Genomic DNA, 27099 nt, shown 5'->3' with positions numbered 1-27099 from the left:
TGAACAAGCTGTAGTAGAGATGGGTACAATGTCACCTTTTAAAAAGCATTTAAATAGTTACGTGTGTATAGGGGGATATGGGCCAAATGTGGGCAATTGGGATTAGCTTTAGGGGTTTAAAAAAAAGGGCGGCATGGACAAGTTGGGCTGAAGGGCCTGTTTCCATGCTGTAAATCTCTATGATTCTATGATATCCACTTGGTAAATGTGAGAGAGAGTTACAAGTGAATGTTTTTTTTTCAACTCAGAGGAAAGAAATCGGTTGTGAAATGACTGCTTCAAATGTTTAATTTGCAAAAAAGTGTCTACATCTATCTACACTGATGTTGAATTTCCACATAGGTAACCTACTTTTCCATGATGACCTCAATGGAAGCCACAAAGAAGCTATGAAAGTCATGAGGAGTAATTCTCCCCCAAAAAACCTGTGGGAAAAACATCCGTTTTTTGAGCGAGCTGTGTTTCATGAATTTATGTTACTCTGTGCAATACATAGGCTATCAGGCAATTTGTGCCAGCTGGAGGGGGGTGGGCAGTGGAACCTACACCCACCAGAGATGGTGGCAACGGTGCTCAGGAGGCCACTAGGCATGCGTTGATCTCCCGTTAGAGGTTGGTGTTGACATCACCTACCTCCTCCCCCAACCCCCCAGCAATCACCATCCTCCGATGACTACCCTTGATCACTGACCAGGCTCCAGTCGCTGGCCCCACCACTAGCCCCCCCCGATGCAGAATTCCCCTCTTCCCTCCATTCCTAGTTCTACCCTTGTTTGGCCCCAACCCCTTGGCACTACTTTGTGCCCAATAGGCATAGCCAGGGTGCTAGGTTCCCATGGGGTGTCAATGGCGCCCAGTCCCACCAGTAAGGCCATTAAGTCTAGTCACCATTGCTGGGGACCAGTTGTAATCCCTGCTGGCCTGGACAATACCATCTGGAGCCCACTCAAACTATTTAAGTTATGAATATTTAAATTAGCCCCACACTACTCCCCAGCACGAGGCTAATTACACAAAAAAAAGGTCCTGGGAGATGCTGGATGGGAATTGGACTTTTTGACTCCCGATTAAATTTCTGCCCTGCTACACTACTCAACTACCATAGCAGGATGGGAAAATTACATCCAATTGTTTGCACCATTTCTTCAGAGTTTACACCTTTCTTGTATCCAATGAATGAAAATTTGACCTCTTTATGTCTGCATACAACCTCTAGCATATCCTCTGCCTCCTTCCCCTGTTGTCCTGTGTAAGTGCAGAATGAATACGACATGGGCAATTTCTCCTGCAGGTTAATCAAAGAACTTTTCTCCTCCTGTAGCTTGTCATTCATGTGTATTACATTTCCCCTGTATGAAAGCAGGATGCTTGTTACTTTCAAGCACAGAAGATCTCCATGACAGCTATTGAAGAATCCTTATTACTTCTCTTGTGGAATTCCCATAGAGAAAATGAATCGTCAAAGGGCATGCATGCATTTCAGGGCTCTGTAGCCATATGATTTACTTCTTCAGTGTGAAGGATTTTGTACAGCTCACTTATTCACAGGATTACAGCTTTATGCTGGTTGCTACACATTTAGGGTTTGTACCAATCACTAGTCCGCATTTTTAACGCATAGATGAATATCATGTTTCTCCCTTCGCACTTTGCTGATCAGATTAGATCATTAAGCAACTTCTGAAGGATTCTGGAAATTAAGGAGCTGACCCTCACCCTTGTTCATTTGCTACACACTTATTATTCTATACTTTGTTTGGCTAGTTTGAGAAAGTAGAATGTTTATATCTCTTTGTGAAGTTTGTTTCTCGTCTTTCAATTGCTCCTTCAGGAGATGCTTCTTCAACTGCTCATTCTCCGTGAGGTGCAGCCCAGCTTTTAATTCCCACATCTCTGGATTATTATGAAGTTGATACTATTTTCGGACATCACCAGAGAGTAACAACACCTAACAGCACTGTGGGTGTATCTACTTACACTACATGCACTGCAGGGGTTCGAGAAGGTGGCTCACCATCACTTTCTCAAGCTTAGGGCACTAAATGTTGGACTAGCCAATGATGCAACATTCCCTGAAGAAATACAGTTTTCAAAGAAATGCGTGGTGCGCATTAGATTGTTGTTTTGCCTTCTGGCCATTTCATTATTTAATTATTTTCCTTTTCAAAGCAACATCCCTCATGGCCCACTGTAGTAAATAAGATAAGATACAGGAATAGAATTAGGCCATTTGGCCCATTGAGTGTGCTCCGCCATTTGATCATGGCTGATATGTTGCTGAAGTAAAATAGCAACTGACATGGTGTGGTATGGCTCCAAACCATACAAAGCACAAACCCATTGGGTTCAGTTCCTGGTGTAGCTATCAGATGTCTATTTCCACCTCAGTCATACTGCCTGGATCTATTGCTACTTCCGTTTATTAGCTGCTGAAACACTTGCCTGTCCCGATCTAAACTCTGGGCTTGGCTATTCTAATACATTCCTGGTGCCAGCCATTTTCTACACTCTAAAAAATGTGAGGTCTGGCCACATTCTATTGCACTCCCATTCACCCATCTGCACTATGCTCGCCGACCAAATTGTCTGCTGATGAAGCAACATCTTGGTATTAAAATTTTCATCCTTTTATCAAATCCCTCCAAACCCAGCTTATATCTCTAGCCTCATCGATGCCCACAACAATCTGTGCTGCTCTAATTCTGACTTCAATTTTAATTTTAATTACTGCCCCATTGGTGGCCATGCCTTCAGCTGCCAGGCCCAAAAGCATTGAAATTCCCTAGGATTCTATTAACATTCAGGACTATAAGACAGGTGCTGGCAGATGGGAACTGGTGGGAGTTCAGATGCTTCTAATGTGTTGGTGTGGACTCATTGGGCCAAAGATCCTCTTCTGCACTATATGTTTCAATGGTTCCCTGCCTCAACCTCTCTCCCTCCCTTTCCTCCTTTAACATGCTACTAATGCCTACATTTTTGAACAAAGGTAAAAATCTTCCATCTCTTTTCAAGGCAGCAGGGGGCAGCGGACATCTCACTGGTTGCAGGATCTAATGGTCCTGCATTGTCAAAGGAGTTTCCTGTTGAACGCACCCCTCACCATAAGGAAACCCGTGGCCAGGATACACCATCAGCGGGACTCTAATACCCTATAGGCATGAACAGTAACAAGAGAAGCACATGTTCTTGGTCATTGGATGTTAAATTTTTGTTTTCTAATGTTTTATAATGCACCTTATGATGTTTTAGTATCATAAAGATACTGTGCAAATCCAAATTATTGTTGTTGATCTGTGAATTGGGAAATGAATGAGGGTCCTCCCGAAGAAACCATTGTGAAGAGTACAACTTTAATCAAAGAACAAAGAAAATTACAGCACAGGAACAGGCCCTTCGGCCCTCCAAGCCTCCGTCAACCATGTTGCCTGACTGAACCAAAGCCCCTATCCTTCCGGGGACCATATTTCTCTATTCCCATCCTATTCATGTATTAGTCAAGATGCCCCTTAAAAGCCACTACCATATCTCCTTCCACGACCTCCCTTTCCACAACTTCCCCCTGGCAACGAGTTCCAGGCACCCACCACCCTCTGTGTAAAGAAACTTGCCTCGTACATCTCCTTTAAAACTTGCCCCTCGCACCTTAAGCCTATGCCCTCTAGTAATTGACTCTTCCACCCTGAGAAACAGCTTCTGACTATCCACTCTGTCTATGCTCCTTATAATCTTGTAGACTTCAATCAGGTTGCCCCTCAACCTCCATCATTCCAGTGAGAACAAACCAAGTTTTTCCAACCTCTCTTCATAACTAATGCCCTCCATACCAGGCAACATTCTGGTAAATCTTTTCTGTACCCTCCCCAAAGCCTCCATATCCTTTTGGTCGTGTGATGTCCAGAATTGAACATTATATTACAAGTGTGGCCTATCTTAAATTCTATAAAGCTGCAACATGACTTGCCAATTTTTAAACTCAATGCCCCGGCAAGCATGCCACATGCCTTCTTGATTATTTTTTCCACCTGTGTTGCCACTTTCAGTGACCTATGTACCTGTACACCCAGATTCCTTTGCCTATCAATATTCTTAAGTCATTTACTGTATATTTCTGATCAAATATCAGACCTTCCAAAATGGATTACCTCACATTTATCTGCATTAAACTCCATCTGCCATCCATCCGCCCAAGTCTCCAACTGATATATATCATGATATATCCTCTAATGGTCCTCATTGCTATCCACAAACCACCAACCTTTGTGTCATCTGCAAACTTACTAATCACTCCTGTTACATTTTCCTCCAAGTCGTTTATATATATATATATATACATATATTAGAAACAGCAAAGCTCCCAGCACTGATCCCTGAGGAAGACCACTTGTCACAGTCCTCCATTCAGAAATGCACCCTTCCACTGCTTCCCTCTGCCTTCTATAACTGAGCCAGTTCTGTATCCACCTTGCCAGCTCACCTCTGATCCCATGAGATTTCACCTTTTGCGCTAGCCTGCCATGAGGGACCTTGTTAAAGGCCTTACTGAAGTCCATGCTGATAACATCCACTGCCCTATCTTCATCATTCATTTCGTCACTTCCTTGAAAAACTTGATCAACTTAGTAAGGCACGATCTCCCCTTCACAAAACTATGTTGCCTCTCGCTAATATGTCTATTTATTTCCAAGTGGGGGTAAATCCTTTCTCAAAGAATCCTCTCCAATAAGTTCCCTACCACTGATGTAAGGTTCACCATAATTACCTGGATTATTCTTGCTACTCTTTTTAGCAAAGGAACAACATTAACTATTCTTCAATCCTCTGGGACCTCCCCTGTAGCCAATGAGGATACAAAGATTTCTCTCAAGGCCCCAGCAATTTCCTCCCTTGCACTCTCTCAGTTTTCTGGGGTATATCTCATCAGGCCCTGGGGAGTTGTCTACCTTAATGTTTCTCAAGACCCCCAATACATCCTCCTTTTTGATCTCAACATGACTTAAACTATTTACACACCCTTGTCCAGACTCATCGTCCACCAAGTCCTTCTCTTTGGTGAATGCTGATGCAAAGTACTCATTTAATACCTTGCTCATTTCTTCTGGCTCCATGCATAGATTCCCTCCCCTGTCTGTGAGTGGGCCAACCGTTTCCCTGGCTACCCTCTTGCTCTTTATATATGTATAAAAAGCCTTGGGATTTTCCTTAATCCTGCTGGCTAATGGTTTTTCGTGAACCCTTTTAGCCTCCTATTCCTCGATGAGTATGTTTGAAAATTGCCAGCACTCGACCCCTAAATGATAAAGCTCAAATTAAAAGAAGCATGGCCAGATGTGCAACCTTTCAGTGGGGTAGGAATGTCCACTGAATCACGTTCCAGTATGACTCTCAAACATCAGGAAAGGAAGGAAGAAGAGTCCATATCAAAAAGTGCCATGATTACTGTTATAGCGGCCACAAAGGACATGGGGCATCATCAGTAGCTCCCCCTGTTGGCTGTTCCCTATTGAGCAAGCAGATGCTCGCTCAATGAGAGACGAGCAACAGGAGCTTAAAACCTGTGCTCTCTCACCAGGCCAGTGTACTGTATGTCCAGAGCTTAGGACCTGTGTTGCTATAAGCCACAGATACAACCTTTTCTCTGTGTTAAATAAAATGGTGCAATACAGGAAGACTGGCCAAGATGAGATTATTACAATTACGATGGAAGATGTGCAGATGAAGACCAAGACCATGTGACCATTAATTGAGGAAAGGTTTCTGATATTTCTTTGGCACATAATAAGGTGCAGGTTCTCCTCTCTGAATGCAATTGGGAAATTTGTATCCTTACATGCCCAACATTGCAGTGATTATATTACTGTTCAAGATTTCATTAAAAATCCTTTCATAATTATAAATATAGAATCTTCCATGAATCAGGGAAATCTGACAATATAATCACACACACGTCTGTTTATTTTTTCTTTCCATTATAAAACATTCCTTGGTAAGGTAGCCTGGTGTCACAGTGGCTGGTGTTGCTGCCTTACAGCGCCAGTGACCTGGGTTTGATTTCGGCCTTGGGTGACTGTCTGTGTGGAGTTTACACTTTCTCCCTGTGTCTGCATACGTTCCCTCCAGGTGCTCCGGTTTCCTCCCACAGTCCAAAAATGTGCAGTTTAGGTAGATTGGCCATGCTAAATTGTCCCTTAGTGTTCCAAGATAACTAATCAGGATGAGCAATAAATGCTGGCCTGTGGTTAAGGGGATAGGGTGGGCCTGGGTGAGATGCTCTTTCGGAGAGTTGGTGCAGACTTGATGGACTGAATGACCTCCTTCTGCACTATAGGTATTCCATGGTCCTATGGTGCAGTTTTATCAAGGCAGCTGAAAATGGACTTAACATTTTTAAAAAATCATTTTTATTAAGCGTATTTATTATACCATTGTACAAAAGGCAGGATTTTCCAACCCCGCCCATCACCAGGATCATCCGATCCCATCAAATGTCAATGAACCTTCGGCTAGCCCACCACAAACCCTGTAATGGGTCCCACCACAGAGGGGTCAGAAAATCCCGGCCATAATGTAATTCAAAATAACTGAGAGTCTATGCTAAACCATTTATTAATTGATGTATATTTGTCAGTTCCTCAGAAAATTCAATATTTTTTGAAAATTCTTTATATCTGTGGCTACTATTGACTGTATGCTTAATTAAATGAACACAATTAGGGAAGGCTGTGGGTTAGTGGTAGTATCGCTAGACTATTAATCCAGAAACTCAGCTAATGTTCTGGGGATCTGGGTTCAAACCCCGCCATGGCAGATGGTGGAATTTGAATTCAGTAAAAAAAATCTGGAATTAAGACTCTACTGATGACCATGAAACCATTGTCAATTGTCGGAAAAACCCATCTCATTCACGAATGTCCTCCAGGGAAGGAAATCTGCTGTCCTTACCTGGCCTGATACATGTGACTCCAGAGCAATAACAATGTGGTTGACTCTCAACTGCCCCTGAGCAACTCGGGATGGGCAATAAATGCTGGCCAGCCAGCAATGCCCATGTCCCATGAATGAATAAAGAAAACACAATTTGAATTCCCTTCCCCAAGCAATGCAATTGGTGGAATCTCACAATTTCAACTGGCAGCACAGCGAATTTTATGGATGAGGTCTCGTTTGACTGATCTGCTCTTGAACTGGCAAATAAGATTATGGAAGTTCAAGTGTGAATAGTTTAGGTGCACGTCGCTTACATTTATAATCCCTGGATATTTTGTGTGTGTTCAGCCATCTGGATCGTGCAGATATTACACAAGTTTCACCTTTTCTTCAAGAGATCCTAATGTCAGTACTGTTCTAACCAACATTTATTGCTCAAGCAGCATTCCTAAATATCGCATTATTTGGTCATTTATCTGTTCCTGGGACTATGTGTGTGAATTTATTGCCATGTTTCCCAATAGCAGTGACTGAAGTTCAAAAAAAGACAAAATTGGCATGAAACCCTCAGCGACAACCTGAGATCAAAGAGGTTACATAAATACAATTTCTTTCTTTCGCAACTGACACTCCTATTTTATCAAACCAATCCCCTAAGAAAAACATGAATATTTGTTTTGTATTATTATCTGTTATAACCTGCATCAGAGGAAGGATTTGCCCACAAGTCTTAATAAACCTTGCAGTGAAACTTGTGGCATTTAATATCAGCCTCTGAGAACGTGAAGGCAGATAGTACAGCTGAGTGGCAATTTAATGGACAAAGTAGAAAATATGGAGTGATTCTGTCATACTGGTCATTCACTCTTTCTGCCATATGTTTCTGTGAAGGATTCTATGATACAAGTCCTTTAAATCGATTCACTAATTAAACCAGAGTCTGCTGAACTAATGCTTTTGTTTGCACAGGGCTAGTGTGATAATGGGTGCATCAACCAGTCACACAGCACATTTGACACTTTCTGTGTCACTGTGCATTCCCTTTTCTATGACTCCTGCTATCTGAAGAGTCCCAGTGTACCAGCTCCAGATGGTGCCTGAAAGAGCATAAGTATATCTTCACCTTCTCCTGTCTCCTGTACTTGTACAGATCACCTACTTAGTCCACCTGTCTCACTCTCACTATCACCTTTATCAGCATCTGAAGCAGATTTATTTGCTGTTTAGAATCCTGAGATAAATTTCACATTATTTCCTCGATAAAAGGGAAGTCACCATTGCTGGTGCCATTAGTAATCAACTCTCACCCTTACTGGTTCAATGCTATACATGTTGTAAAGCACCAATTCCTTTTGTCTATCCCAGGAGAAATATGTAATGCATGGAACAAAAACTAACCAAGCAGCATCTGTCATCTGGCATCGTTTTACAGTTTATCCACAGGATGAACTCAAGCCTGTCTATATTAATTGCAAGGTTAGCATTAACAGGGGCAAACAAAAGAGACCTATGGGGATAACTATGCTAATGAACTATTCTTTAAAATGTTGCATACAGTAGAATCATGACTTGTAAAGCTGCTTTGCTGAAAAAGTGATTTTGGTTTTACTCTCCCCGGTAACTTGGTGAAAATTGCTTAAATTCCACTAATGCAAGGATGTACAAGTAACAAAGTGAATCCTAACATCTTAATGGAATTGTTCTCATGATATTATGAAGCACAATGGTTTACTTATCCGAAATTAAATCTTCAAACTATTCAACTGAGCTACAAAAGAATTCTAAATATAGTACTTTGAGGTAAATATGGAGCGGGGCACTACAGAAACTGGTTAAATATGCATTGGCAATATCCTTGGTGTCTTTAGCCACTGAGAAATAGGAAAGCAGTGTGAGAGCCCTGTAAGTACCATTTGAGAGCAGTGGGAACATTCTTCCCACTATTCTGGCTTGGGAATGTATGATCATTCCTTCATTTTAGGTGGATCAATATCCTGAGTCTGAATTTCCCCTCAGTGTGAGCGCAAAGGCAGTGGGTGCAAAATGGATGTAAAAATCTTTTCCCAGACAAAATTGTGACTTGAACGCAATTTCATGCTGGGTCGCCCAATTAAGCCCACCCAGCATGAAATGCATCTTCCAGTCGACCTGACAGGGTGGGCTGGGGTGGGAATGAGCCTGGTATCAGGTCCAATGGTATCCCCCAGGACTTTGGAACTTCAATTAAACTTCCAATGAGAAAACAGATAGGTCTCACAGCATTGAAATGTATTTGGTTATATTACAGTGGCTTTTCATCTATGAACTGATTCTGATTAAATCTTTCACTGACCCAATATATTTGTATACGGCAGCTCTGAAATATGCCTAGAAAATCTACAGATCCTGCCAAGCATCTGCCACCATTCCAACCAAAATTTCTGGCAGCTACGAGGAAGCTGTGGGTGCATCGAAGGGGGAAATATTTAGAGAGCAGGCTCTGTTCATCTACACATCATTGAAGAAAATAAAATGAAGAAGCATTTCTCCAGCACCTTTCATGACTTCAGGATGTCCCAGATTGCCTCCTCGCTTTTTGAAGTGTGGTCACTGCTGTCAAGTGGGACATATACCAGTCAACCACTTTGAGAACACCAAGCTCCCACAGATAGCAATGTTGAGTCTTTTACATCCATTGAGAGGGTAGACATAGGACAGGATTTTACAGCCTCGCTCATTCCGAAACCGTAAAATCCCACCTGAGGTCAATAGACCTTTCGACAGTCCGCCCCTCACCTGCTCTGATTCCCATGGCAGGCGAGTCAGTAAAATTCTGGCTGTAGTTTCAGATTACCAGTTAATTTGAACACTGACACCACAGACAGTGCAGCACTCTTTGCTGGGACTGTAAACCCACATGCTCAACCATATGGAGTGGGATTTGAACCCATAACCTACTGAACTCTAGACAGCAGAATCATTGAATCCATTGATTATAGAATCCCTACAATGCAGAAAGAGGCTTTTCAGCCCATCAGGTCTGCACCAACTCTCTGGCAGAGCACCTTACCTAGCTGCCCCCTCCCCCAACACTGCTGTATCCTCTAACCCTACATATTTATCCCACTAATCCCCCTAACCTACACATCATGAGACTCTAAGGGGCAAGTTACCATGGCAAATCTATCTAACATCTTTGAACTGTGGCAGGAAACTGGAGCACTTGGGGGGAACCAATGCAGACATGAGGAGAACTTGCAAACTCCACACAGGCAGTCATCCACATCTGGAATTGAACCAGGGTCCCTGGTGCTGTGAAGTAGCAGTGCTAGCCACTGTACCACCCTGCCACCCCATGCTTCAATCTGGTAGAAACTTCCACTGTCAAGGATGCATCTGGTTTGCCTGCTATTACAGCAGCTCTGGACTGTCCAGCTGTGGTGGTGCAGCTAAGGCTAGTGGCCATGGTAGTTGGCTGAGGGGATGGGTGAAGCAAGACAGAAGGTGTTAACAGCTGCAAACAGTGTGGTTATTCCTTTTTATAGGGGAATTCATTTTAAAAAGCTGTTCTTAATTATGTAGTAGCAGGTGATATGCTATGGCTGGATTTCCCTGGTCTCGCATGGCCTGCTACCACTGCCTGTGTTCACAGCAGCGGGATTGGACAATCCCAGCTGCAGGCGAGGTTGGAGACTTGGGCCTTACATCTACTGCGATGATAAACCTGAAGTGGCTGTATATTGGATCATTATGAAGGCTCGGGTTATGGGGAGTCTGACATTCAAAGAGTCCCTACACTCAGCTCAACCAACTCACTCCCCCCGACTACCCCAGCCCATATTGTTACAGTAGCAATGTACCAAATGGCCATGGATTTTCAAGTCCAATATCTTTTGTAAATGTCAGTGTTCCCCATGGTTTGCACTGCCTAATCTATTTTGATAGAACTTTGGCAGCAATTTGTAGATGAACTCGTTTAGAAAGCTAGGACAACCAAAAGGAAATCTGGCATAATTTGGAAATTTGACAGCAGTAAACTCGCAAATAAGATAAACATGCTTGTGCTCCAGGGCCTTTTATTCTGCCGTTGGATGATAAATTGATAAAAACTTAATGGCCGCTTGCCCTTTCGGCCTAAGTGATGAGCACAAAATCACATGGGCAACTTAAAATCTGTGTCAATAGGCTTTTGAATAAACTTAATTAGCCCTTTAATTGTCAGTGGGTCTCATGCGTGCCTGTTGACCTCAATATCATACAGGAGTGCAATGATGTCGGGATACACACCCACATCATCCCACACAATTATACATACGTTTGGGTTGAATGTGTGCCCAGTGGAGCACGGTGAATTCCCTGTCTGACGAAAGTTGGTGGTGGTTCAAGAAGAAAAACTACCTCAACTTTCTCAGTTCGAGTACTGATGAGCAATAAATGTTAGCTCACCAGGATTGCTGTTATTTTGAGATTACTTATTAGTGTCACAAGAGGCTTACATTAACACTGCAATTAAGTTATTTAAATCCTCTCGTCATCACCCTTCGGTGCCTGTTCGGATGTACTGAGGGAGAATTTAGCATGGTCAATGCACCTAATCGCGACATCTTTTGGACTGTGGGAGGAAACTGGAGCATCAGGAGGAAACCCATGCAGACACGGAGAGAATATGCAGACTCTGCACAAACAGTGATGCAAGCTGGGAATCAAACCCAGCTGTGAGGCAGCAGTGCTAACCACTGTGCCACCATGCCACCTAATCTTGAGGGTGTAGTGTATAAATATGATGGAAAGCTTGGTGATGATGATATTGTTAAAGATTTGGGAGGATGGGGAAGGTATTTTGTGTTTTCTTGCTGTTATCTGTGTACTTCTTGACCCAAACCTGCATATTATCCAGATGCTGCTGAAAACTTTCCAGGGCTACTTCAGCATCAAAGGAGTTCTGAGTGGCAATCACCAGCAGATATCACCACCCCTGACTCTATATTGAAGGGAAGGTCATTGATAAGCCAAGTGAAGAAGGTCAGCTGGGTACACTTCTGTGTGGGACTTAACATAGTGACCATCGATGGCCAACTCCACATCCATCTTTCTATGTCAAGTATAACTTTGCCAAATTCCTCTTGATAACCAATGACCTCAGTTTTCTTTCTCAGATTTCATGGTGTCATACTCAACTGAATGCTGCTTTCATGTGTTAAGAAGAGTGGCTTTATCCTCCTCTCTGACACACAACTTGTCTCCATGTCTGTTCCAAGGCTGTGATGATATCTGAATGCTGATGTCCAGTTCTGATGGAACTTGATCTGAGCTTTAGCAAACATGTTAATGAGGAGCAGATGTTGCATGGTAACATTTTTTTAATAACTCCTTCCATCACTTTGCTGACAATTGGAAGGAAGCTAATAGGGCAGTAATTGGCTGGGTTACATTTACAGACTGTGTTTTCTTGATAGGAGCTGACTGCAAACATTGCTGAGTGGATATCATAACTGTACTGGCATATCTTGGCTAGGGAAGTATAAATCTTTCACGCAATATGTTGTCAGAACTCAGATTTTAACTGCTTCTTACTATTTCCATAAGGAGACCAAATTGGGTGAATTAATGAAAACTTCAGGAGGACCCCCACCCCACCCAACCCTCTCCTCATCCACTTGTTACTCTTGGCTGAAGATGTCTGTAATTCTTCAAAACTGTGTCCTCCTCTCCTTCCAAGCCCTGCTCATTGGCGATGATAGGAATATTAATGGACTTTTCTCCTTTAGTTAATTGGTTGATTGTCCATCACTACCCTTGCCTTGACATAGGAGGGCTATTGAAATTCAATCTCACCCAGTGGAATTGCAGAGTCCTGTCTATAACCTGCTTTTTTTTTTAATATGCAGGATTCCTGTGCTTTATATTCCATTGTTCATCACAAAGTAAGGGATGTGCATTATCTTGAGGTTACGGAACCTGAGATAACAATTCTTTTGCTGTATTTTAGTGCCTCATGGTTTTGTTCAGTGAGGTGGTTCCTTTACTTATCCTATCTGCTGTAGCAACATGTGCAAAGGGGGGCATGTTTATCCTATAAGATATCAGTCAATTTTAACTTGATGGGGAAATTGAGCTTGCTGAAACCAAAGAAGGGAGTAAGCCACGTGCCTAATCATCAGAGAAAAGATTCTGACTTCATCTGGCTTTCAATTCAGTATTTAATGGCAAAACTGTTGTAAGATTTTCTAAAAAAATGTTGCTGCTAATTCACGATTACCAATTTTGAATTACTGCACAGTCAAAACTTACCTCATCTTCACAGCATGTAAGCAACACCAATAAATAATATCCCCTTGTGATGGTTTTGCGGCTCTGATTGGAAGGCTATTTTGGAATAAAATTGAATAATGTAGCCACTGACTGTCAGAACAGAACAGACATGAAAAAATGGCATTGTACTTCTGTTTCATCAATGCCATATGTCTGCCCTTTCTCTAGTGAAGTCATTAAAGATAAAACTGTTGTTGCATGCTTGATTATCACCATTCTAAAACCAGAAACTATGTCTTCTCATTTCTGTAACCCAAATCATGCACGTCCCTGACTATGTGATGAACAATGGAATATGAAGCAGTGGATTCCTACTTAACACCAAAAACCATAAAAAAATCTATCTATAGGGGTTAACACGTAGACTATGCCACCATGTCAATTTTTTCCATTACATGATGTAGGACCAGACTTGAAGATATATCCTTCAGGACTTAGTCAGCATGATCAATGGTGGCACTACTGAGTCATTTTAAGTGATGTGCTTTGGAATAGATTCTGTGTCCTTGCTTATGTGAGAGCATTTACCAAGTGGTGTTTAATATAAAAGGGGATGATATGATCGGTGATGATCAGCAAGAGATTTCTTTGTTCTTCTTTTACCTGAAGCCATAAGAGGCTGCATGAGATCCAGGCTTGGAGGAGCTCAGAGTTAAGCACAAGTCCACTAATTAAAACTCTCTTGCCACTTCTGGAGGGTCTATCTTTTCAGAATGGATAGGATAATGAGGGTTGCTGGCTGACTTAAATGATTGTGTGAGTATGATTATGCCCTGTTGTTGCCTCACTCGGTCATTGGGAGAGATCACAACTTGGATACCGGTCTTCCGGAAGTTAGTGTGGAGGATTTTCCAGTGAGGACATACTCATATCTTCATCTGTCATTTAGTTTTTGCTGAAAAATTTTGCTAATCGGAACTCATGGTAAGTATTGTAACCATTACACTAACATGACCCGATGAGCAAGTAATAAAAATTGTAGAAACTTTGGTATTATTTGAGCATCCATGCAATATCACTTCAGTTAGCAACATATTTGCAAGCATTCCATTTTATTATATTCCTACTCGCACCCCTCCCCAGTGACTAAGAACAATGATATATCTTATCAAAGTTGAAAGATCAATATATCAGAGGTAAAATCTGTGGATTTTCTCTGCATAGTTGCCATTTTATTTAGTTCCTATAACAACCTGTTATGGTAGATGTAAGAATGCCTAGGTTTCAGGAAGGGCTACAGGTTAAAGCAGGGCATCTGACTCATTGGTCCAAGTTTTACAGGGTGGCAAAAGCCCAAAAGCTTGTGGCAATCCCACCATGGCTAGTTATGGATGCTCCAACATAACTTGTCTGTCTGGCAGTGGGCCTCCCGTCACATTAAGCGATGAGGTCCTGCCACCATCCACCCAGGGCTGCCAGCCAATCAGAGCGTCAACAGTTTTTCAATGGGTAGTTCCACTGTTGGGATGGAGGAGGCTCAGGCTCAGGTGAAAGAAGCGGAGCTCACTAGGGTGGGCAGGCTATTGAATAGGGAGGTTGGGTTATTGGTGAAAATGGGGTATGTTTCTGAGCGGCCCTTGCTGCTGGGGGACCCAACCATGGGCCACCAACACCTGAGCCCTCCAGAAGGCCTTAGGTGAAAAATGCCAGTGGCAATAGGAAAAGTATCTTAAGTGGCACTTAATTGGTCTCAGGGTAGCAAGGCCATCTGCCACCTTCTGCACCCCATTGAAATGATACCTCTCCAACTCTACCGCCTGATTTTTCACCCCCACCTCCCTGCACATTCCCTGAGTTCCACTAAAACCCCAACCACTATTTCTGAGGTTTGAAAACCTGAGGAAAGATTTATTAGAGTTCTGTATTAAGCATTACTTTTACCAACTAACGTGATAGCTTTGAAAGCAACATTTACCTAGGAAAAAATCAATAACTTTGTCATCTCTGCTTTTTTTATTGGCAGCTGAGCTAAAACCTGTGGCTGCACAAGAATGCCATCCACACACATAGTGCTGTCCAAAATCAACTATGAACAATAAAAATGATGTTTTTCTACGTTTCTATGTTTCAAACCTGTGATGTCTTGTTCTGCTTGTAATTGTCATTGATAAACATTTTACCAGTGTTGACATTGTAACTAGAGTTACTCTATGTTTGATCTACAGGTGAGGTGTTGTCTTCCTCAGCAGTGTTTCACACGTTGGACTTTAACTTGGTGTTGTGAGACTTTTTACTGTGTTTACCTCAGTCCAATGCCAGCATCTCCACATCAGCAGTGTCTGCCAGTGTCAGGGCTGCAAGAAGATTCGGGACTCTGAACAGTTAAATCTATATTTTCTACAGGTTCCATTTCCAGTGGATTGCTTCTTCCCACCAACAGCTGGTCTACAAGCCTCCTTCAAATGACATCATTCCTGGTTTGTACAGTATATTCCTGGGATGGCAAGTCTGTCATATGGAGAGAGTAAGTCAGTTAGAATTACACTCACTAGAGTTCAGAAGAGTGAGAGGGGGTCTCATAGAAACCAATAAAATTCTAACAGGGTTAGACAGCATAGATTCAGAAAGAATGTTCCCAATGGTGGGGGACTCCAGAATTAGGGGTCATGGTTTGAGGATAAAGGATAAACCTTTCACAACTGAGGTGAGGAGAAATTTCTTCACTCAGAGGGTGGTGAATGTCTGGAATTCACTACCACAGAAAGTAGTTGAGGCCAAAACGTTTTCTGATTTCAAGAAGAAATTAAATATAACTATTGGGGCTAAAGGGATCAAGGGGTATAAGGGGAAAGAGGGATTAGGAAGTTGAATTTTATGATCAGCATGTTCAAAATAAATAACGGAGCAGGCTCAAAGGGCCGAATGGCCTGCTCCTGCTTCTAGTTTCTAAGTTTCTACGTTTTGATATGAGACAGTTCCAGTCTGTGCAAGTATCATGACAGGAACACATTTCTCTCCTGTGGAGTAATTCCTGCCAAGGCTCCTTGCCCTTCATGGAAGACATGATGCTTTGCTTTGCTTTCCCATTGTACTATCAGTCCTTGTTGCTGTTGTTGTATGATTTATTTCATTTTCAGAGGTTTCAACAAGTTGAATGTCAAATATAGTGTCTTCATCATTAATAATGCAGGAGAGATTTTAGTTGTTGAAGGAGTGGTATTCCTGTACATTAGCAGGAATTGGTTAAAACTTATAATCAGTGAACCTTGATCCCTGGTTGCTCTTAATGTATGTGTCATGGTTGGACAAAATGTTCTCCTAGTCTGTTGATAGTAGGAAAGCATGATACAGGCCTTTTATTTTGAATACCAGAAACTTTTGAATTTTTGGGAGACAAGTTGAGGTCATTTTCTGATTGTTCCAGGAATCCAAACATACTAAAGAGTAATGGCCTCTTGATAGTCTTTTCAAATAAAATAGATTTAATTATAGCAATTTTTGATCACTTTGAATGACTAGAATTGGCCATTACTAAGAAAAACATCCTCCAAAAAGTCCCAAAAAGTCTACATGCACTCATTGCCAAGCCTTTTTTGGTCATTCTCATGGATGCAGTGGTGCTAAGGTTGGCAGGTACATTTTTACCAGCTTTTTTTTCAATTTCTGCATCCAATCCAAGCCACCAGAAATAACTCCTGGCTTTTTCCTTCATGCAGACAATTCTGCAATGATTCTTGTGTAATTTGTCTAATACTCATCTTCTCAATGGTATTGGAATGATCACTCTGAGCCCCCCCAAGAGACATTCTGACTATACCGACAGCTCCAATCTTCTAGAGGAGTATGGTTTCAAGTCAGTTGTTAGTTGTGAGTTTTTCCTTCCTAATACCCTGTCCATCACTTCTGAGAGTATAGGATGAATTCAAGCATACTTCCTCACTTGTCCACAAGTGACTGGTGTACTGTCTAGTTATTCAAAGTAGAAGATACTTCCACTTGAATAGATTGATGGCCTACGAGCTGACAAACTACTTGGTAGTGGTAATTTTGACAGTCCTTTCACATAACAGAGTTGACTTGATTGTTGATACTTGATGGTATAAGTCTGTACAGACAATAGCAATGCCCATCTCTGCATTCTACTTGCTGCCAGTAACAGAATTCATGCTTGCATTCCAAAAATGATAGTTAATGAATGGTGGTCCAACAATTGTGTGAAATTTCTTCCATACAGGAATTGATGGAATTTCTTTACCACAAAGACAATCTTTAGTGTTTTGCTGTTATGCTTAGTTACTTGTATAATTGCTGAGGGTTCAAGACACAAAAGCAATGAAGCTCTCTTCACCCAATGGCATGATGCAGAATACCACTGCTCAAATGCCATAATGGGATGTGTCACACAGAAATTGTAAAGATAAGTTAGGATTGAAATGCAAAGGAACTATAGGTTTGAGCAATACTTCTTTAGCTTGCATGAAAGCATTGTTGCATTGATTAGACCACTTTCTCTCCTTGGTACGAGTGGTTATGCAATGATTTTATAATGGTTGACAAATTTGAAACAAATTGTCCATTGTACTTCAACAATCCTAGGAAGGATCACAACTGGTTAACACTCTGACAGCCATAGTTGAATTGATCAATGCCTTCCAGCTGTACTCCCTTTTTCTTGACCCTGGTGAGTTTCACACAGCTCGTGAAACCCTTTGGGTGGCTGCTAAGGCCAGAATTCAGGTTTAAAGACAGGATTAATTCACTCGCTACACATGTAAGCCCCACAGCTTCAGGGAGGTTTCCCCACAGGTCTCCAAATACACCAAGTAAAAGTCAGAAGTGAGCAGAACCATGGTGAGTTTCTGAATCCTGGCATTTTTTCAAGGACTTAATTCCGCCTCACACCTGTACCTGCCCCCCCTTGGCAATTAAAATTCTGCCTATAGAATCCAAACCAGAAAAAATAAAGTAGTAAATATAAATTGAATTGAAATAATGTAACAGAAATGAAATAAAAATTTGGAAATACAGATGGGATTAAGGTAGAGAGATATAAGAAACAGACAGAAAAGGGGAAAAAAGTTATCCTTAATTTACTTCTATGACATTGAGACTTAATATTTATGAAATTTAGTTATCAAGGTTGTTCAGCCATAATTATCACTTATCAAACTGTTGAAATTTTACCTACCCTTGAATGCACAGCCCTATACCTTTTCAGGCAATGTTGATGTAGAACTAGTGGGAAAGACCTCAAGCTCATTTTGTCACATTAAGTTTGGTGCTGAATCTATCAGTGTTGAGTCCAACTGATTTCCTGTGGAAATCTGGGGCACTTTTGATGGTAACATTTGGACTTGTGCTTCTAAATGTACAAGTTTGGATGTAAGAATTTGCTATTCAATTCATCCTTTTGTAATGATGAATGCTGTTAGCAAATTGGGCCCATTGCTATCAAAGTTATTGGACAGGCACCTAATTTGCTCATATGACATTCTTTTTTAACAATGACATTTAACCTAGTTAAAATTTTATTTAAATCTGCAATTCAAATAATCATCGAAAGGAATGCCACATGGATGTTTTAAGAATTTGCATATTGTAGTAACAAGTAATTTCTTGACTATTGTTGAAGGATTCTAGGAAATTCTGGGAAAGAGTTACATTTGCCAATGTAAATCTCTGCTGTGTGTTGAAAATTCCCCTGAAAATTAGAAACTAAACAAATAGTGGTAATGCAACAAGCAGAGATATGTACAATAATGATCGTCAAAAAAGTGGGAAGGTCAAGCTCATTATTGCCTGTTTGATATTCTTCACTGCATATGGAAGCATTTCATCAATGATAAGGAAAACATCTAACTATTAAGCTGGTTTCCATCACACATTCATTGTTTCTTAACAATGGTTCATATTTGTTGAGAAAAATCATGCAGCGTTCTTGTCAAAGTTAAAATATATTGACTACAGAAGAGATTCAAATTAACATTTGAATGGAGTATGTGTAAGCTAATGGAAAGGAATTCTATATCTTTATCAAGATATATTACAATACTTTCCCTCCTGCAATGGATTTTCTTTGAAGGTCACGCATTTCTTTTCGCTTTTATAAACTGCTACAAACCTGCAACCTAGTCATCTCTTGTACGAAACACAGCGAGAGGAAATTATGAAATTGTAGTCAACTGATTTTATGTTTTTGCACACAGCAAGACTATGAGTTTGCTGCCCATTCATCATTAAGTATAGAGCAGTCAAGATTTTCAGTAATAAGATGTTTTTCTCACTAAATAGCATGCTATTTCTTGAATAGTTAATTAAAAAAGCAAATGCAGAATTGATATATGATAACTGCCTGTGTACATGGCACTTGACCTTTGAGGTCTATTAGGCTCTAGATATTTCCATATAGTTTCATTTTACACAGAGAATCCATTTAAAGAGTCTTAAGTTACCATGCCACATATGTCTTAAGTATTTAATAAGAAAACAGAGCTACAGAAACGATGCCCTATAACCCTTAACCACATAACAAGCATTTTGATGTGACAGCCTCAAAGTATATCAACATTTAAGCTTGGAAACAAATGCTTTCGAAATGGAAGTGACCAGGTTTGAGTATAGCAGACCCCCCACTGGCATGATGTGTAAATGTAATGTGTTAACTGAGCTGTGACGATCACCATATAATGGTCCTTGCATAACCACTAGCTGGCTCCAAAGTCCAATAACTTGCTGATGATTACTATCAATTCCTAGACTGTATCCTGTCTGTTACCCAATTCTCAATCCATGCCAATACATTATCCCCAATCCCATATGGTTTAATTTTGCACAATAACCACTTGTGTGGGAATTTATCAAAAGCATTCTGAAAATCAAAATACACCCCATCCACTGCTTCATCCTTATTTATCCTAGTGGTTATGTCCTCAAATAAACTCCCAGTAGATTTGTCAAATATGATTTCTCTTTCATAAATTCAAGTTGATTCTATCTAATCCTGAGGTAGTGTGCTTTCCCTGGTCATTGGCGATGACCATTGGCCATGCTGAAAGACGCCACAGTAGGTGGTGCCCAGCTCAATGCCGATGGCTGCTGAGTGGCCCGCTATGATGCCAGGTTAACATAACATGGCTCCATGGCTAAAATGTCTTCTTGATATTTTTAAGTGTCCTGTTATGATTTCCTTTATAGTAGACCCAAGCATTTTCCCAATTACAGATAAGTAGTCAAATCTATCTATAATTCCTTTTTCTCCCTCCCTCCTTTTTTAAATGGCAGAGCTACATTTGCCACCCTCTAATATGCCAGGGCTGTTGTAGAATTTTGGAAAGTGACAACCAGCACATCCATTATTTCTAAGACCTGTTTCTAAGACCATTATTTCTATTAGTACCCTGGGATGTAAATTATCAGGCTCTGGGGATTTAATGGTTTTCAGCCCCATTCATTTCTCCAGCACTATTTTTTCAAGTCATACTAATTTTCTTAAATTTTTCCTCACTAGACGATTGAAAGAAAACCAGAGATGGACAAGCTGGGGCTGAGAACACTTACTTCTCCTGGCTCCATAGAAATAAAACTGTGAAAAATATTCCTTTTCTTTTTGTGGGTGGGCAGCCAATAATCTGCTGACTAGGTCACTGACATCCTGGAATGCTTGATTTGAGTATGCACATCACAAGCTCAATAAGCTGATGATCAACCAAAAACCAATTTTAGGTGCATTTTCAAGTCACCTAATTGCTTTAGCAGATAGACACCCTGAGCTCTGCCTGCCACAGATGCATTGATCCAAGGCAGTATCAGTGGGAGTGACCACCGTAGAGCCCTTGTGGAAATCAAAACTTGCCTTCACATTGAGAAGACCCTTCTTTGTGTTGTGTGGCTCTAATACAGTGCTTAATGGATAAACTTTGAACAGATTTAGCAACTCAAGACTGGGCATCAATGTGGTGCTGTGGCCATCAGCAGCAGCAGAATTGTACTCAACCACAATTTGTAACCTTAAGGCCCAGCATATCTCCCACTCTACCATTCTCATAAGGCTAGGGGATTAACCCTGCTTTGATGAAGATTGCAGGAGGGCATGTCCGGAGCAATACCAGATATACCTAAGAATGAGATGTCAACCTGCCAAAACTACAATATATGACTAGTTGCATGCTAATCAGCATAGGCAGCAAGTAATAAGCAAAGCTAAACAATTCCACAACTAATGGGCCAGATCTAAGTTCTGTAATCCTGCCACAGTCAGCCATGAATGATGGTGGACAATTAAATAACTCACAGGAGGAGGAGACTTCACAAATATTCACATCCTCAATGGATGCCTCTCAATGATAGAGAACCAGCACGTTAGTACAAAAGATAAGGCTGAAACAACAATCTTCAGCTAGAAGAGATGAGTGAATGATCAATCTCTGCCTCCTCTGGAGGTCCCCAGCATCTCAGAAATCATTCTTCAGTCTATTTGATTCACCCCACATAATATCAAGAAATGGCTGAAGGCACTCAGAATAAAAGCCATGAGCCCTAACAATATTCTAGCAACAATACTGAAAACTGGGACTCCAGAACTTGTTGTGGCCCTGACCAAGCTGTTCCAGCAAGGTACAATGCTGGCATCTACCTGGCAATGTGGAAAAATATCCAGCTATGTCCTGTATATAAGAAACAGCACTAATACAGCACGGCCAATTACTGCCCCATCAGGCTATTCTCTATGATCAGTAAAGTGATAGGATTATCAAAAGTGCTAATCGCGCAGCATTTGTTTAGCAATAGCCTGCTCACAGTCACTCAGCTTGGGTTCTGCCAGGGTCACACAGCTCCTAATCTCATTACAGTTTTGATTCAAACATGGCCAATAGAGTTGAATGCCAGAGCTGAGATGGGAGTGAATGCCTTCAGCATCAACGCAGCATTTGACTGAATATGGCATCAAGGGACCCTAGCAAAACTGGAGTCAATTGGAATCAGAGGAAAACCTCTCCACTAGTTGACGTCATATCTGACAGAAAAGTAAATGCCTGTGATCGTTTAAGGTCAATCATCCCAGTTCAAGGATAACACTGCAGGAGTTCCTTAGGGTAGTGTTAGGTGCAACCAACTTCAGCTGCTTCATCAATGATCTTCCTTCCATCATATGTTTAGAAGGGCAAATGTTTGTTGATAATGGCATTCTGCACTGTTTGTGACTCTACAGATACTGCACTAGTCTGTGCCCAAATGCAACCAGACCTGGATAATAGCTGGGCTTGGGTTGAAAATTAACATTCGTATTGCATAAATGCCAGACAATGATTATTCCCAGGCAGAGAGAATATAACTGCCACCTCTCGACATTCAATATCATCACCATTGCTGAATCCCCCACTATCAACATCCTGGGGGATACAATTGACCAGAAGTGTAACTGGACTAGCTATATAAATACTAGATAAAAGCAACTTACTGTGGATGCTAGAAGATGAACCAAAAGAGAAAATGCTGTTAAATCTCAGCAGGTCTGGCAGCATCTGTAAGAAGAGAAAAGAACTGATGTTTCCAGTCCAGGTGACCTTTTGTCAAAGCTAAAAGGCATAGAAAGTAGGAGATATTTATACAGTAAGATAAGGGAATGAAAGGCATGTCTTAGCCATAAAAACAAGGGGAAAAGCTAAGAGGTGCTAACAGTAGTCCATAGAGAGAGTAGGTGCAAATGACCAAACAGCAGAGAAGCTGGAATCAGAGGGTAAGCTGTGCCAGATGAAGATGTGGGGGGAGGAGGGAGATGGGTGAGAAAAAGGTAAAATTGAGGAAAAGGGAACCAAAGGGGGAGAAAATGTAAGAAAACGGGACATAAATAGGGGGAAAGAGTGGGGGGAGGGAGTGGAAAGAAAAGTAAATAAAGACAATAAAGAAATAAAAGGTAGAGAACTGTTAAAAAATTAAATTAAATTAAAACAAAAGGGTCGAGGTGAGGTAGAGCTAATCATCTGAAGTTGTTAAATTCGATGTTGAGGCTGAAAGGCTGTAATGTGCCTAGCCAGAAGATAAGATGCTGAGTAACTCACCTCCTGATTCCCCAAAGTCTGTGAATCATCTGCAAGGCACAAGCGAGGAGTGTAATGAAATACTCTCCACTGGCCTAGATGAGTGCAGCTCCAGCAACACTCAAGAAGTTCAACATCATCCAGGACAAACAACCCACTTCAAAATACATTCTCATATCCCGTAAATGATTTTTTAAAAAAACCCTTGTAAATTGGTTGGGAGTAGATTGAGCACAAGAGATCTCATCTGAAAATATATCTCCCAAATCATAATCTTTAGTCCTGTGAATGAGGTTAATCATGTTTGGATTTCTCCCCATATATCATGTTTAGAATTCTGAGCGAATTGTTGCTTCTGTGAGATACGTCTAGCTTTTTAGATTGAACTTCGTGTTATTATTCCTGTTTAATAAGGTGATGTCATATTTCAATCTACTTTGGTTTTCTGCAGAATTTTCACAGGACTTCAGATCAAAGAAAATCATTACAGATAAATGTATTAAATTTTTTTAAATCAATATTGCGAATATGTAAGACCTCTAAAATACAAAAAATGACATTACATTATTGAGAGATTTTCAAATTTAGGCACAAAACAGTAAATGTTAAGAACAAAATACTGAATTAACTGTAGCTAATATTGTACCTCTCCAACTGTTGTTTACAGGAAATAAAATTTGTAGAATTTGCATGCAGAAAATATCATGCAGGGAAATTGTTGGAGAAGTAATTCACTGCTGACTAATTATTGTTGCATTCAGTTAAAATGGCTTATAAGTATAGCTGCTAAAATGAGACATCTCATTGGTGTTTAGTACTTGTGGCAACTTTAGAAAAAATGATCAAGTTGGTGCTCTGTTATGATATAATGCACCAGAAATAAACTGTGCCACTGAATAAATTGGTCCAGGAGTGTGGCCACTTTGTAGAACCTTACAATGTTTATGATGTCAGTACATTGAATTTTGCTAGGGTAATGAAAAAAGTAGAAATTGTAGGAATCATAAAAATGTAATTCAGCTATTAGCCCACTGGAATGGTGGAGTAACAGGGTGGCTCAGTGATTAGCACTGCCACCTCACAGTGCCAGGGGCCCTGATTTAATTTCAGCCTTGGGTGACAATCTGTGTGGAGTTTGCATTTTCTCCCTGTGCCTGGGTGGGTTTCCACTGGGTGCTTTGGTTTTCCTCCCATAATCTAAAGATGTGTGGGTTTGGTTGCTTGGCAATGCCAAATTGCCCTTAGCGTCAGGGGACTTGCAGGGTAAACATGTGGGGTTACAGGCTTAGGGTCTGGGTGGGATTGTTGTCAGTGCAGACTTGATGGGCCGAGTAGCCTCCTTATGCACTGTAGGGATTGTATGATTGGATTGTATGAACTGATTGATCTATTGCTTCATTAACATTGTTTCATGTGACTACAGGGCTGGTCGAGACCAAGAGGGTGGATCTTAGGTTTTTCTTGCTATGTTCCATGTGACTGAATCTGGATTTGGTGCATTGCGTTTGCATTGATAGCATGCCAGTAAATTGCTCTGTAGAAGAGCATGAGCTTCTACTGCCCAACTCAGTTTCATTACTTCATAACTTTGGGGGCATTTCATATGATGTTTCCAGACTCTCCTGGAGATTCTGGCAAAGTGTCCTTAACAGACACCAACTGGGCATTGTAAAGAAGCAATAAACCAGGTTTCAATATCTGCACCAAGTGGTCCATCAGTTCTCAAAGCAGAACCCAAATCTAACAATTATTGTTCTTTAGTTTGGCCTGGGCCTTAAGTTTCCTGTTTCAGAGTAATACTCTTAGTTTACCATTCCTTTGCTGGAGATTTATTTGATTAGAGTAGCCTGTCTGGAATTTCTATCTCACTTATAACAAAGTCACCAATTTTACTTAGGATTAAACTTGTTTGGAGAGATTATGTTGCTTTTGTTTTCCCTCATGAATACTTGGAGATAGTAGTCATTATGAATGTTTACTATTTTATGCTCATCCTCAGTTGAAGCTGATTTGTATTTTTTTATAGTTTTCACCTGTTCTATGACTGCCCTCTTGTTCTGCAGCTTTTTGGTTACTATTATACTTAGTTACATGTTTTCCTACATTATAACAGTGGTGACACCTACAAAAGCATTTAATTGCAGGGAGTGTTCCACTTTGGGACAGTCTGATGCCTTGAAGCTACTATCTAAATACAATTATTTATTTTCTCTCATAACTTTCCTGCCCAGATAAAATAAAGCATCTTAGGATAGGACGATTACTTTATTAACATGATAAAACGAAATTCAGGAGCTGGGGATCTCATGATCTTGCAAATAATTGGGTGACATGGGGCTAATCAGAAAATGGCATATATTATTAATCCAAGTGAAACTTTAGGAAGTGCTGATTTGCTAAGCAGAAAGGTAACTCTAATGGTAGGAGAAGTTGTCATGATGTGGGTATGCCGGCGTTGGACTGGCGTAAACACAGTAAAAAGTCTGACAACACCAGATTTTAGTCTAAAACCTGGTGTTGTCAGACTTTTTACTAGGAGAAGTTGTAACAGAGCAAGCCGAAAAGAAGAGGGCATTCCTGGTTATTGTGCAAAGTTTCCATGAAAAAAAAGGTAAGATGATGTCTATTTTCATTTTTCATGCCAGATACTTTAGGATCCGTTTTTACAGTAACTCAATGTATCAAACAACATTTTTCCACATGGTTGCAACTCGGCTTTTGCAAACACCATTCTACACAAATTCCACAAATTCTCTATGGCACAGGGGATGAAAAAAAATCAGAATCATCGCTGATTTTGTAATGCCTTGAAAATTGGCTGTAGCTACCTCCCTATGCATACACCTGTTAAATATGTTCATGACTACACTTAGAGAAAGGTTTCTGTTTGATGAATGAGCCGGCCTTGTATGATGTCAAGAATATCACAAATATGTGTGCCATTTATGTTGGCAGCCCTCATGATTCATTTATCCTTGCCAATTCTGACCTAGGCTTGTTCCTGCAAAGAAATTGACTGGTAGGTAATGCATTATCTCAGGATTATCTGTCAATGAAGTTTACATTGAAAGCAACAAATAGAAAAAATATAGCAATATTGCTCTTGACCACAATGTCAAAAGTAATGCTTACCTGCTTTGATAATTTTTTTTAGAAACATGATTGCCAATCTGAAGAAATATAGAAATAAATAGCTATGTTTTGAGTAACAAAGAATCATAAGAATTTAAGCTGATACGGTGAACATTTGGCCATCAGCTCTGATTGGCTTGAAATGTAGCTATCTAATTCCATTTCCTTATTCATTCCCTTGTCTTTTATTTTCTTTTTCATCAAATGTTTACTTGCTTCTCCCTTAAATATCATGATGGACTCTGTTCCATAAAATATATTTTTTTTAGTTTAAATTTATGAATTCACAGCACATGGGATCCCGGTTCGATTCCTGGCTCGAGTCACTCTCTGTGAGGCGTTTGGACATTCTCCTTGTGTCTGTGTGGGTTTCCTCTGGGTGCTCCAGTTTCCTCCCACAGTCTGAAAGACGTGCTGGTTAGGTGCATTGTCTATGCCAAATTCTCCCTCAGTGTACCCAAACAGGTGCCAGTGTGTTGAATAGGGGATTTTCACAATAACTTCATTGTCGTGAAGACACTGGTGAAGTCTCTTTTTCAGCTGTTGCAGTTCAACAGGTAGAGGTACTCCCGCAGTACTGTTTGGTAGGAAGTTCCAGGATCTTGACCTCATTTCCATTGGCTTCAATCTTACTTAGCCTCCTTGATGCTACATTTAGTCGAACGCTGCCTTGCCATCAAGAGTATACATTCCCACTGCACCTCCGTAATTCAGCTGTTTTGTCCATTCCTGAACTAAGGTTGGAATGAGATCCAGGGCCAAGTAGTCCTCC

Source organism: Carcharhinus amblyrhynchos, chromosome 1 (assembly GCF_965287045.1).
Source record: "Carcharhinus amblyrhynchos chromosome 1, sCarAmb.v2.hapA, whole genome shotgun sequence".
NCBI classification, from domain to species: Eukaryota; Metazoa; Chordata; class Chondrichthyes; order Carcharhiniformes; family Carcharhinidae; genus Carcharhinus; species Carcharhinus amblyrhynchos.
Note: the sequence above shows the minus strand (reverse complement) of the source record.